We start from the raw sequence: 13,532 nt of genomic DNA, 5'->3' as shown, positions 1-13,532 counted from the left end.
ACCCGGGAGGCGGAGGTTGCAGTGAGCCGAGACCGCAACACTGCACTCCAGCCTGGGCAACAGAGCAAGACTCCATCTCAAAAAACAAAAATCATAAAAATCCTGGAATTGGGTTTTGATCTCCTCCAGTATGTCAATGATCTTCATTTCTATCTATATTTGAATTCTGCTTCTGTTACTTCAGCAATCTCAGTCTGGTTAAGAATCGTTGCTAACGAAATAATATGGTTGTTTGGAGGTAAGAAGACACTCTGGCTTTTGAGTTGCCAGAGTTCTTGCTCTGATTCTTTCTCATCTTTATGAGCTGATATTCCTTGTTCCTTCAGTCTTTGAACTTGCTGCTTATGTATCCTGATCCTGAAATAAAAGTTAAAACAATTAAAATAATAAGAAATTCACCAAAAAGTATTAAAATAATAAACAAGGTAACAATATTTCAGGATGAAAAATCAATATAGAGAAAACAATTGTATTTCTATATATTAACAATGAACAATCTAAACTAAAAATGAAATTAAGAAAAAAATTGATTTATAATATAATTAAAAAGAAAGAATTTGGGAATTAATTTAACAAGACAAGTGCAATATTTGAATTCTGAATGCTACAATACGTTATTGAAATAAATTAAAGAAGACATAAACAAATGTTAAGATATCTCATGTTCATGGAACAGATAACATCCCAAACTTATCTGCAGATTCAAATCAAATCCTTTAAAAATTCCCAGCTGCCCTATTTTTTTTTTCAGAAATTGACGAACCAATCCTAAAATTTATGTGGAAATGCAGGGGATCTAGAATAGCAAAATCAGTCTTGAAAAAGGAAACATGAATTTGGAAGACTCACGTTTCTGGATTTAAAAACATACTGCAAGATACAGTAATCAAGACAGTGTAGTACTGGTATAAAAATAGACATATAGATCTATGGATTACAGTAGAGACTCGGGAAGTAAAACTGCACATTAGTGACCAATTGATTTTCCATGAAAGTGTCGAGAAAATTCAATACAAAAGATTTTTTCAACAAATGTTACTAGAAACAATGCATATCCACATGCCAAAGAAAGAATTTGTACTCTTTGTTTGCACTGTACAAAAATTAAGTCAAAATGGATTATAGATATATATGGAATAGCTAAAATTATAAAGTTATTAGACAAAAACATTCGTATAAATCTTTGTGACCTTGGATTGAGCAATAATGTCTTAGAGACAACATTAAAAGCACAAGTGACAAGACCAAAAAAAAACCAGAATTTTTTTCAAAATTAAAAACTTTTGGCAGGGCGTGGTGGCTCACGTCTGTAATTCCAGCACTTTGGGAGGCCAAGGCGGGCGGATCACGAGGTCAGGAAATCGAGACCATCCTGGCTAACACGGTTCTCTACTAAAAATACAAAAAAAATTAGCTGGGCGTGGTTGCAGGCGCCTGTAGTACCAGCTACTTGGGAGGCTGAGGCAGGAGAATGGCGTGAACCAGGGAGGCGGAGCTTGCAGTGAGCCGAGATTGCGCCACTGCGCTCCAACCTGGGCGACAGAGCAAAACTCCGTCTCGAAACAAAACAAAACAAAAAACAAACAAACAAAAAAACAACAACTTTTGCGCTGCAAATGACACCATAAAAGGAAAAGACAACCCACAGAATGGAATAAAGTATTTTACAAATTTTGTATCTGATACAGAATTATATACAGAATATATAAAAACATTTACACCTCAATAATATAAATTTGAATAATGTAATTTTTAAATGGACAGAAGATCTGAATAAATATATTTTTAAAGAAGATATACAAATGGCAAATAAGCACACATGAAAAGATGCTTATCATCATCCATTAGGTAAATGCAAATGAAAACCAAAAGGAGATACCAAATCACACCTATTAGGATGGCTATAATCAAAAATAAAAATAATAACATGCTGGCAAGGATGCGCATAAATTGAAATCCTCATACATTGCTGATGGGAATGTAAAATGATGCAGTCACTTTGGAAAACAGTTTGTCATCTCCTTAAAATAATAAGCAGAGTTACCACGTGACCAGGCAATTCCACTCTTAGGTGTATACTCAAGAGGAATTATAACACATTCGATACACAGGTGTTCATAGCAGCATTATTCATAATTAATTGCCTAAAGTGGAAATAACATATCTATTAATTGATAAATGGATTTAAAATGTGGTATATCCAGAAAAAGTAATATTATTTAGTAATTTTTTAAAAAATGAAATACCGATACATGATACAGTATCATGGATACTGTGGATCAACCTTGAAAATATTCGAAGTGAAAGAGGGCAGTTACAAAAGACTACATATATTATTATTCCATTTATATGACATGTCCAAAATTGGCAACTATATAGAGATAGAAACTAGACTAGTGGTTTACTATGGCTAAGAAGGGGAGGGACGATTAATGGTTTGAGGTAGGAGGGAATAAGAAGAATGACAAATGACTGCTAATGGGTACAGAATGTCTTTTGGGGTAATGAAAATGTTCTAAAAATAGATAGTGGTGACAGTTGCTCAACTATGAACATATTAAAAATTATTGAATTGTATACTTTAAATGGGAAAAATGATTCTAAACAAATAATATTCTAAAAAGTATTTTCTGTTATCCAAAGTTTGAGGCTACCAAAAAAATTTAGCAATTGTTTCTGTTTATAAGCTTTAGAATTTTTTTCTTTTTAGACTTGTCATATTTTTCTTAATATGAATATTCTAACTTTTTAAATTAGTTTTTGTCAGTGTAAAAGAGTCTGAAAATATTCTACATGCAATTAAAATGTAGTTTGTATCTTAAACACAATGGATCTTCAGAGAATAGATACTTTACAAGTGTAATTATTTTCCTCAAAATTGTAAAGTTGAAAACTGGAAAGTATAAACTCAATACAGACAAAATACTTTCAATGGTGTTCTTTGACAAATGTTTCACTCACTGGCATATAACTATGTTCTACTTCTATTTTTGAATGAGCCAATATTATTATTTTTTTTGCAGAATATCTTCCATTTTGGGGGATTTATTAATTTATTCATATTTACCTTTGCATCTGTTGATATTAACTCCATTCTCATTCCTAATTTTGAATACTTTTTTGTTTTCTCTTTTTCGTTTAGCCCTACCACCTGTGTACATATATATAATTTTATATATGTATTTATTTATCTATAACTACCCTTTGAACTATACATAGAAGGAGATATAATTATATTAAAATGGTTCAAGTTCTACATGACTTTAAAATAAAAAAATATTAAACTTTACTGGAGTTTAACAGCAACAAAGGAAGAAATAAGTAAAACTGTAGGAACTGCTGAACTTCAGAAAATGGTTTGTTACTTTGAGAAATATTTGTTCCTAAAAAATTCCCCTAGGCCAGATATAGAAAACTGATGGCTTTGGGACCTAACACAGCATACAGATACTTTTTTGTTGTTGCTTTTTGGCCTGCCTAGTGTAGGCCTGCACAGTGTTCGAAATTTGAATTAGTTGTCAACATTTTAAAATAAGGAGTTTTCTCATACAAATCTGGATCCAACGTGTACCATAATTGGAAGCTCCGGCAATGCCATCCCACAGTCCCACATGGAAGGGGCCTGCAGGAGCTAAGGAGCAGCAGGTTCTTTACATGGAGCCCGTACTCTCCCTTTCAGCCCAGCTCACAACGTCTCTCTGTTTCCCCAACACGGCCCTGGGTGTCAGTTGCTGGTTGCCATCTATCATCTTACAAATTTCTGCCTTATTGATTCAATTACTTCTAGGCTTTTGATTTTGTATTCTCAACTCTTGGCTATTCATACTGTATTAGTTGTCAATGACATTGACCCATCTCGTTCTTAGTGTTTGTTCCTGCTGCTGTCATCTTCTGCATCTCCTGTCATCTAAAGCAACCAAATACCTATTATTTCTCTATCCCTTCCAGTTCTCTGCTCTGTACAGCATAATGTTACATCAGATAATGTTAACCATTTCTCAATGTCTTGTTAACTCACTCCCTTTAGTGTCCTACAGTTAACCTAGCACACCCATGTCCACTAATTCTTCTCTTACTGCAGTGAAGTTAGGGTATCTTCCACTAGAACACCCCACACTAAATAATGGTACTCAGGTAGTCCAAACAGTACTTAAACTGCATATCGTCGCTATCTCTTGTCTTAGAAAATTACTACTCTCCTTTTGTTTCATCTAAGCAATGTCTCTTTTAGGAATTATGTTCATATCTGCATTTGTATATCATGCAATTATTAACTTTATATATAAATTTCAAGGTGCATTTGAATACACGTAACAGAAAACCCGCTTCAAATTTCTTTGAAGAATAAAGAACTGTATTGGCTTATATAAAAGTACAGGGCAGGGCACATTGATTCAGTGGCCACAGTTCTATTTTTGTTGTTTTTTAGTTTCCTTAGACACATGAATGAACACAGTCATGCTGTCAGGAAGAGGAAAAGGAAGACTGATAAATAGTAAGTATTCAGCAATATTCACCACAATCAAATGGTTCAGCCACCACATGTACACGTACATCTTTCCTCCTATATGTAGATACCACATCCTCTTGGACAAGAATATCAGGTATCTCATGACCTGAAATAGAAATGAGATCCTTGGTTAGCCAAATTGGCAGTACTTAGTTCCCCTGGTAGGATGGATCTCTGCCTATTTTCTTTCATGACCGCATTGAAAATGGACATGGAAGAGTGTGTCCTTTCTAGAGATGGTGTGACGTTTGTAGTCCAGTCCCAGTAGGTGCAAATCTGAGGGACTGGAGATGTCCTGTGTTTGAGCAATTAAAGACTGTTTTGAGCCAGGCCTGGAATATCTTTGGCAGTACAGCTCCCTTAAAAAGTTAGTAGGCTTTGATCTTTTGCATGCAAAAAATTAGCAAGTATGGTCTCCACAGTAGTTTATCTGGTCAAAGTCTGATTCTGATCATGTCATTTTCTTCGCAACAAGCTTCTGTTTGCTGTCCATTCCTTTGGACCTTGATTGGCACCTTTATCTTAACCGCTGCCTCGGAGCAATTAAAAAAAATCCCTTAGGTACAAGGACACCATAACTTTCATAATTACCCCCAGATTAAATTCTGTCTGCATATTCTGAATGGCACGGCTAACTACTTCATCGGTTGGGAATGTTTAGCAGAATTTGCTTGAGAGAGGTCTGAAGAGTAGGCTCACGTTGTATACTAATCTTGTCAACCTTCCAGGTCTCCTATTATCCTGAATTGTTAACAAAAACTTCACCTTGGGGATAAGACTTGGCATTCCTTTCCCTATCAAACTCCACATTAGTGTATTTGAAATAATTTGCTTTTCCGAGCAGAGGCAGAAAAGAATGATATTTTCTTCCATTCCTTCTCTTATTTGCAGAACGTTCAATTTAAGCTAATCCAGTGTCTATACTGTAGACCTCAGTGAAGGCTGGAAGACTAATCCAACACAATCTGACATCCTGATTCTTTCCAATCACCTTTATGTTCCACCCTCTGTGAGTACATAATCATTTCCTAAGGCAGAAGAAGTGTTGTTATAAATTACTTTTTTATAACTGCATAACAAAGACCATCAACTTCCTAGTTTAAGAGGAAGGTATCCTTTTCACTGACCTCTTTTACCTTGATTCAGCACCATACACTTGCCATCATGTTTTGTACCCACTCAGAGCACCATAGCTGCAAGTAACAGAAAACCAGGTCAGAGTATCTTAAACAATAAGAAAAAAAACTGAATCTCATAAACTGAAGTCAGAGCTAGGGTGGGCTTCACAAAGCTACCATGATATCCTTCCTAGACTGATGCAATTCCCTGATACCTTGTCTCTGTACATCTGAATGTGTCCCCTACGTCACTTCTCCATATAGCAGTCACAGCGATCTGTTGAAAATTAAAATTAGATTATGTTCTTCCCTGATCAAAACACTCTACTGACTTCTCATCGCAATTATAATAAAATCCTTAATCCTTCCCATAGCCACAGACACTATTAGGACCCCTTTAGAGCTCCCCTCTAGATTTCTTACGCCACCTATGTAATAGGACCCCTCTAAAGCTCTCTAGTCCTATCTGCTGATGCTCGTCTCTCACTCACTCCACACTGGCTATAGTATCCCATTTTGATGTTTCTTCATTGTGACAAGCTTGTTCCTTTCTTAGGACCTTGACATTTGCTACTGCATAGGCCCAGAATGCTCCTACATGGAGCCTTGCAGGCACCACTTACTGTATTATCAGAGTTCTCCAGAGAAACAGAACCAATATGATTTGTGTGTATATATAGAAAAAGATTTATTGTAAGTAATTGACTCGTGATTATGGAGGCTGGCAAGTCTAAAATCTGCAATATTGGCCAGCAGCCTGGAGACCCAGGACAGCCGACGGTACAGACAAATTTTGAATGCCATCTGTTGGAGATTTCCCTTTTTGTTCTATTCAGGCTTTCAGCTGATTGGATGAGGACCACCCACATTATGGAGGCCATTCTTGTTTACTCAAAAGTCATGGATTTAAATGTCAATCTCATCCAAAAATATCTTTCATGTTGACACATAAAATTCACCATCACACTCACATACTCTTTCAGATCTGTGCTCATTCATGACCTTTCAAAAAGAAATTCCTCAAAGCCCCTATTGAAAAATTCCACTAATTTCTGTGTCTTCTATACCTTTATCATATTTTACTTCACTTCATAGCTTTTTTCAACATCTAAACTTATATTACATATTTATTTGTTATATACCTGTTACCTACCTCCATTTCTATAATACAGGCATTATTCTTGTTTACCACCATTTCTATAGGATACAAACAGTAATTATATAGTAGATGCTTAATAAACTTGAGTCAAACTTTTATATTCACCTGGGAATCAAATGCAGTCCTTCTTATCCAGGAGATGGCTCAGAATAATTGAAATTACACAGAATAATTGAAATACACACAGAAAATTGAAAGATTTTTCTAAATCATATTGGCTACAGTGTATATTTGTCTACTTTCTCTCACCCCACCCTTCTCTGCTCTGAAATACTGAGAATAGGGGTCTACGAAATGCATTCCTTAGCCTTTCCTGACAGCAGACCTCTACTTACATCATTCCAAGAGAAGACACTAGTGGAGGGATGAGATTGTCTCACGGGAGAAGCTATTGTTCTTTTCTCTTGCTCTTCTTCTGGCAGCATTTTTGAGTGACTACATCCTTTCCACCCAACAGCAATCCACCTTCAGCTTCAATGGTCCCTCTTGCATGGTTCTAGGACAAGCTGCAGGCCTTCTTCGTCATGGTTTCAGCACTGTCTAAACTAGCTACCCTAGCAGGGAAGCACTGAGTGTTCTTCTGGGCTCTGATTACACCGTTTTGTCACTTTTGTTTTCCAAGAATTTGATGAAGTAGCCACTGTCAGCAATTACTAATCTGTGGTGTACTTTTTATTTTACTTCTCTCAGACTCAATACAATGTAACAAGGCTCCTGAATTAGACCTCTAAATTACAGTCTATTGTTTTAAAACAATAAGGTACTCTCCTTTGTTTTTGTTTTTGTCTTGTTAATTCAGTGATGTGATTCTTGGGTTAGGTAGCTTGTACAGTTTGAATATAATGATGACCTTATTACCCATGGAAAATGGGTTACTGCTAATCCATGACATGCCATGACATCACATTTACCAAATTATCTGTTGTGGCTTTATTTTTCTGTTTATTTATTTATTTGTTAGATATGGAGTCTTGCCCTATCACTCAGTCTAGCTGGTCTTAAACTCCTGGCCTCTTGGCTGGTCTTAAACTTCTGGCCCACCTCTGCCTCCTGAGTAGCTGGGTCTACAGGAGTGAGCCACTGCATTCAGCTTATCTGTTGTTGCTTTAGATGAAAGGCCTTCCTAAGGCAAGGCTCTGTAAAATGAAGTGGTCAATGCGTTCAACTGCCGTAATAGTGATGATGACTACTAAAGACTGTGGGGAAAGATTTTTTTTCTCTAATACTGCACTAGATTGCCTATAGAAACAAAATTACAAGCCCAATGCTTTAAAATCTTAGTTCAAGGCAGGTCAGGGAACCAGGGAAATTTCACTGTGGTCTTAAAATATTTGCTCATTTATTGTAGTTTCAGGGAAGATCACAAATCCCATCCCAAATCTAAAAGTGAAAATTCCAGAATTACAACGTAAGTTGAATTTACTGCCTCATCATGTATCTTATGTGAAACTAAAAGCACATGATCTTGTGTACATTTTAGAGCATTAATTGGGAAAGAATGGGACTCTGGGGTTTGAAATAGGGATATTTGGGTAGATGGAGGTGAATCCGATGACCCTGAACCCTCAAATCTCATTGAACTTTCTATTGCTAGCAGAAATAGTCTCCCATATTCAAGGATATTAGTCTTTTTGTTTTTTAGTTCAAGGCCCTGCAATTACCTCCCCTAAGGAAGTTACTTTCAAGTGGATGCCTGTTCATAAGACCTATCCCCACCATGCTTCACTGCCTTCAAAACTACAGTTTGAGTCTGATTTTAGCAAACACCTGGGGAACAAGTATACAATCTTACCCAGGGAAATGTGACTTAAATACAAAAAGTTATTGTAAGAGTATTATTAGTTTTACTCATTTTAGCTAAAATTTGGAGAATATGTGTGGGAAAGATTCTAAAGATTTTGGAAGAAAGAAAGATTTACAGAGATTCTATTTGCCATGTGCTATCTTGAGTAGCTAGGAATGGCTCAACTGTGGACACAACATCAGACTTTAATGTGGCTTATATTTAATAATGTTGAGAATGTACAACTTCTTGGCATAAAAGTGAAGAAAAATTCTACAGCTTTGGGATACAAAAATAACAGACTGCATTTGTGATTTGCGACTTGGTCATTCCCTGTCACACATAACACTCCCTTCATTCAGATATTGAGAAATGCATTAGTGAGAGAAGTACTAGAATCCTCAAAACTGTGATTGAGGTGGTGAATATTAATACAGATGGAAGAAGGTGGCTTATGAACTGATAATCGTTGAAGCTGAGTGCTGGGGTAATATTGGAATAATTATGCTATTTCTATTCTTTTAGATAATTTTATAATTATCCATAGGAAAATTAAAGGAGATGAGTTTTGTGGTGGCTGTCTTTTGTTGGCTGGGGATGATATTGGAAAACACCAACTTTGAAACAGACTCCCTAGCTTTAGTGGAAATCATGAAATTCCTAAATAACAGAAGCTTAGTGAAAATGCTTAACTACCACAGAAAATGTGTACATGATGACCTGGTCTGTTGATGTCATCTAGATTGCAATTTCCTAGACCCTTTAGGGCTTGATCAATGGGCTCATGTGTAAAGTGGCCACAGAAGCAAGTATAGAGATTCTGCAAGGGCTCAACAATATAGACCTTTTCTTACCAAAGCGATTTGACTACCATCCTTGCTGTGTGCAGGCACAGGTTTAACAGCAGAGGTCCAGCTCATATCCCAATATGGCACTATTCCTTGGGGAGACCAGGCAACCACCTGGTATCAGAGTGATTGCTCTGCCATTTATTTTGGGTATTTCATCTGCTTTTTATGCTTCCAATGCCTCTTCTAGCACCAACATTTTTTTTATTATGAAAATAAGCCCTCACAAAGAACAGGGCTCATAGTTGCAGGCACAAGGGAAAATGGTTGTTAATTTCTCTTCTTATTTACTGTATTAGGGTAAAACAATATCATATATGATGTCTAATAAGAACTGATACTACGTGGTGTGTGGAAACACTTGAAATGTAGATTATTGTCCCTTAGCTGGTGCCAGAAGCCACCGTCAGAAGGCCTTTGGCATGTCATATTCACCATCAAGACGTTCTGTACTACATTGCTTCTGACCAAAGAACTTATTACAAAGCAAAAGAAGTGCAGCAATGGTGTCACACAATTCACTGATCTTACTACATACTTATTGGCTTAGAAGCAGCTGCCTTAACAGAAACATAAAATGCCCTACTGACATATTAGATACTGTGCCAGCTGAGAGACAATAATTTACAAATGTAGGATGTTTCCATACACTATGTAGTATCAGCTTTTACTAGACATCATATATGATATTGTTTTACCCTAATACATTAAAGAAAGAGAAGTGAACAGCTATTTTCCCCCAATGCCCACAATTGTAGGCTGTGTTTGTTGTGAGGGCTTATTTTCATAATAAAAAAATGTTTCAAATGTTGGATATAATTCTTTCATTGAAATGGAAGTTGATCCGCTACCTGGCCATTTTGGGTCCTTATTCTACTGAACCAACAGAAAAATAAGGAATTACCATGATTTTTCAGTGATTGATCCTGATTACCAAGGAGAAGTTGAGTTGCTGCTCTATAGTGGAGAGTTATATCTGGAATGAAGGAGGTTTCCTGAAGTGCTCTAAAGTTCAATGGGAATAATTGTTAGAAGCTTAGACAACCCAAAGAGGCTACTCCACTAAGGACTCAAACCTTCAGCAATGAAGATTTGGCTCATTCCCATCAAGTGAGGACAATATTAACTGAGATTGTGGCTGGGGGCAAAGTATCATGGAATGGGTGGTAGATAAAGAAAGTTATTCTAATGTGAGTAGTAAAGCATACCACTATATATGTGAATATGTGAACTATTGTTTTTTTTCCTTTATCTCTTTTAATATAAGGAATAAAGAGAGTGGTTAAATTTACAATTTAATCTTTTTTTGTTTGTTTGTTTGTTTTGTTTTGACGGAATCTTGCTCTGTCACCCAGACTGGAGTGCAGTGGTGTGATCTCAGCTCACTGCAACCTCCGCCTCCCGGTTTCAAGCAATTCTTCTGCTCAGCTTCCCAAGTAACTGGGACTACAGGCACATGCTACCACACACGGTTAATTTTTGTATTTTTAGTAGAGACAGGCTTTCACCATATTGACCAGGCTGGTCTCACACTCCTGACCTCAGGTAATCTGCCTGCCTCGGCCTCCCAAAGTGCTGGGATTACATCCGTGAGCCACCGCACCCGACATACAATTTAATCTTTAATGACGGAGTATCTGGATGGACTTGTGACTTTGGATGAAAACTCATAGGTGGCATATAAGTCATAAGATTTTGCCTATTCCACTTTTGGGGACAATGTGAGGGTATCTTTCATTATATAAAGAGTAGATGCATCTTGATAAGGAGAAACATCATGTCATTGTCTTTTTAGTTGTATTAAAATTTAAGTACAGTGAAAAGGGTGTATATGGAGGCTGAGTTGCCAAAGAGTTGAAAGTGTTGATTATTTGACTACTTTGCCGCTTTTCCCACCATTCTTTAATTTTGTTCATAATTCTATGGTTGGGGAATCTGGATATTAAATTTTCTAGGCTCTGTTTACAGCTGGTTTCTTAAGTTATATCCATAGGAGACACTGGGAGAAGACAGGAAGGCAGGAAGAGAGGAGATGCTATTGTAGTGTGACATCTTTCTTTCTCTTTCTGGTAGCACCTCTGGATTTCGATGCACTCCTTCAAGGACCATGGTTTCTGCAATAGTACCCCCTCTCCATTGTTCCCGCTCTGACTCAGATGGGCCCTCCCTGATGGCACTCCCGGCAGCACAGCCTTAGCACTGGTAAGACATCTCTTCTCTTATGGTTCATACCCTTGTAGCAGTAGATGTTTCCTAAAGTTGCTAATCGTTGGTTTTCTTCATTTTTTCTCCTTCACTCTCCCAACTTTTCTAACACCTGCATAATCAATTCCTTATATTAAATTCTACGTGTTTGAACTGTCTACAGTTGTTTACCTTTTTCTCCCTGGGCTTGGACTGATACAGTCATAAAACGACTGATTTATTTCCTTGCTCTACACTCACATGCAATTAAGATTGAAAGAAAAGTGGACATTTCTTCTATTAGCTCTCTTTAGAAGTTAGTTATTTTTTCAGAATCCATTAAAAACTTCTGTTTTTGTTCCATGCTCCCAAACTCCATAATATGTCAATTTCTATATCAAAATCTGTGACCATAGAATGAAATATGGCAATGAGCTAAGGCCTGAATTTCTCAACCAATGCCTGTGGAAGTCCAGTTAGACAAGGTTGGCTCCTGGAGCCAGAGGTGAGATTAACCTCAGGCTAAAGCATGTGGGCTGCATTATGGAAAGGTGTACAGTTGTTAGAGTGGGAATAGATGGGAATAGACATTGGATAATCCATAAATAGTGTCTCTGTGCGCTCTCATTACATTATATTGCATTTATCTCGAGTTGTCAGTTTGTCTCATTAACTTATGAGATTGTTAATGGTACAAACTGTGTCTTTTATCTAAATAATCAACATTGAGAATTGTGGCTGTCACCCAATACGCAAGTGTCAAAATTGTCTTGAATGGAGGAATGAATCAATGTGCCAGAGCTTTTGAATAAGGTTGAGTTTAACAAGATTGGGTTTGAGCCTTTAGTAAGAATGTCATAATAATACACAATGTAAACAGGCACTGGAACAATAGTGTTTGTAGAATTGGAGATCTATTAGCTCAGTAGCATTTATATTTTTTAATCAGCCAAACACTTTTTCAAATGAAATACTACAGGAAGATAATGTGTGTGTGCATGTGTGCATTTGTATGTAAATAAGGACATTTCTATGTCTTTGAAATTACCTCTGTAGAGGTAGGTGGTTTAAAACTTTGTTTGATGGAATATATATTTTTTTCTAACTCCCTAAAGCTCTTTTGCAAAGTATATTGGTGCATGTGTTACAAGTTAAAAAAAAAAAGGAATTTCTTCAACCACGTCCAAGCTGAGTTAAGTTGACTTATACAAAGGAATTGTTTCTCTTCCATCAGCAGGGAGGTATCAGAGTGCTGGGAAGAGCAGTATGGATCATGGAGTCAGATTGCATAGACTATAAACCCACCTGTACCACCTGCCAACTCTATGACATGGTACAATAATTATACTCAGAACCTCAAAATTAGAGGTACTCTTCACATCAACATCTTTAAGATGAGGAATTTGAAACACAGAGTGTTTTCATCTTAAAAATGTGGTTGATATTGGTAATCTTTGGAAAAGTTAATTCTGTAAGTAATATCTATCATTATTATACATCATCAAATCATATTTGGTAATTCAAAGTGGTAGAGGAAATACCTCTGTATTCTGGATATCAGGAGATTCTGTCCCAAATCGTTTTCACTATGGTATTCAGGACTGTTTGTGAAATATTTTGATTGCCAGGCACATGGTTGTTTTGTACTTCAAAGCATCTTGTGGTCACAGGAGTTATGTGACTAGTTTTGTCCTAATATACGAGTCACTCCAGGGCCAGACCAATTAATTTATTTCTTTCCCTGTATAATAGTCATGAATTAGATTCCAGATAGTGGCTATTCAGTTAGCTTGGGTCTCAGAAAGGGAATCTTGTATAAACAGAGCTATCATATAACCCTCTGAAATCTGGGTGTTATTTCTTACCTCAGCATAACCTACTCCATATGGTTAATTCAGCAATTGACTAGTTTCGTGATTATGGGAAAGAA

The 13,532-nt window shown here is 36.7% G+C and overlaps 1 protein-coding gene across 1 annotated transcript in view; it reads left to right on the top strand.

The window, feature by feature from the left end:
• The window catches only part of CTNNA2 (catenin alpha 2), a 1,472,650-nt gene that overhangs the window by 309,895 nt on the left and 1,149,223 nt on the right, over window positions 1–13,532 (top strand). Inside the window, exon 3 of the mRNA XM_054678551.2 lies at window positions 11,492–11,620. The gene's annotated coding sequence lies outside the window, so the exon portion shown is untranslated. The remainder of the gene's footprint in view (window positions 1–11,491; window positions 11,621–13,532) is intronic.

Source organism: Pan troglodytes, chromosome 12 (genome assembly GCF_028858775.2).
Source record: "Pan troglodytes isolate AG18354 chromosome 12, NHGRI_mPanTro3-v2.0_pri, whole genome shotgun sequence".
Classification (NCBI taxonomy): Eukaryota; Metazoa; Chordata; class Mammalia; order Primates; family Hominidae; genus Pan; species Pan troglodytes.
This window is presented reverse-complemented; position numbering and strand designations above follow the sequence as displayed.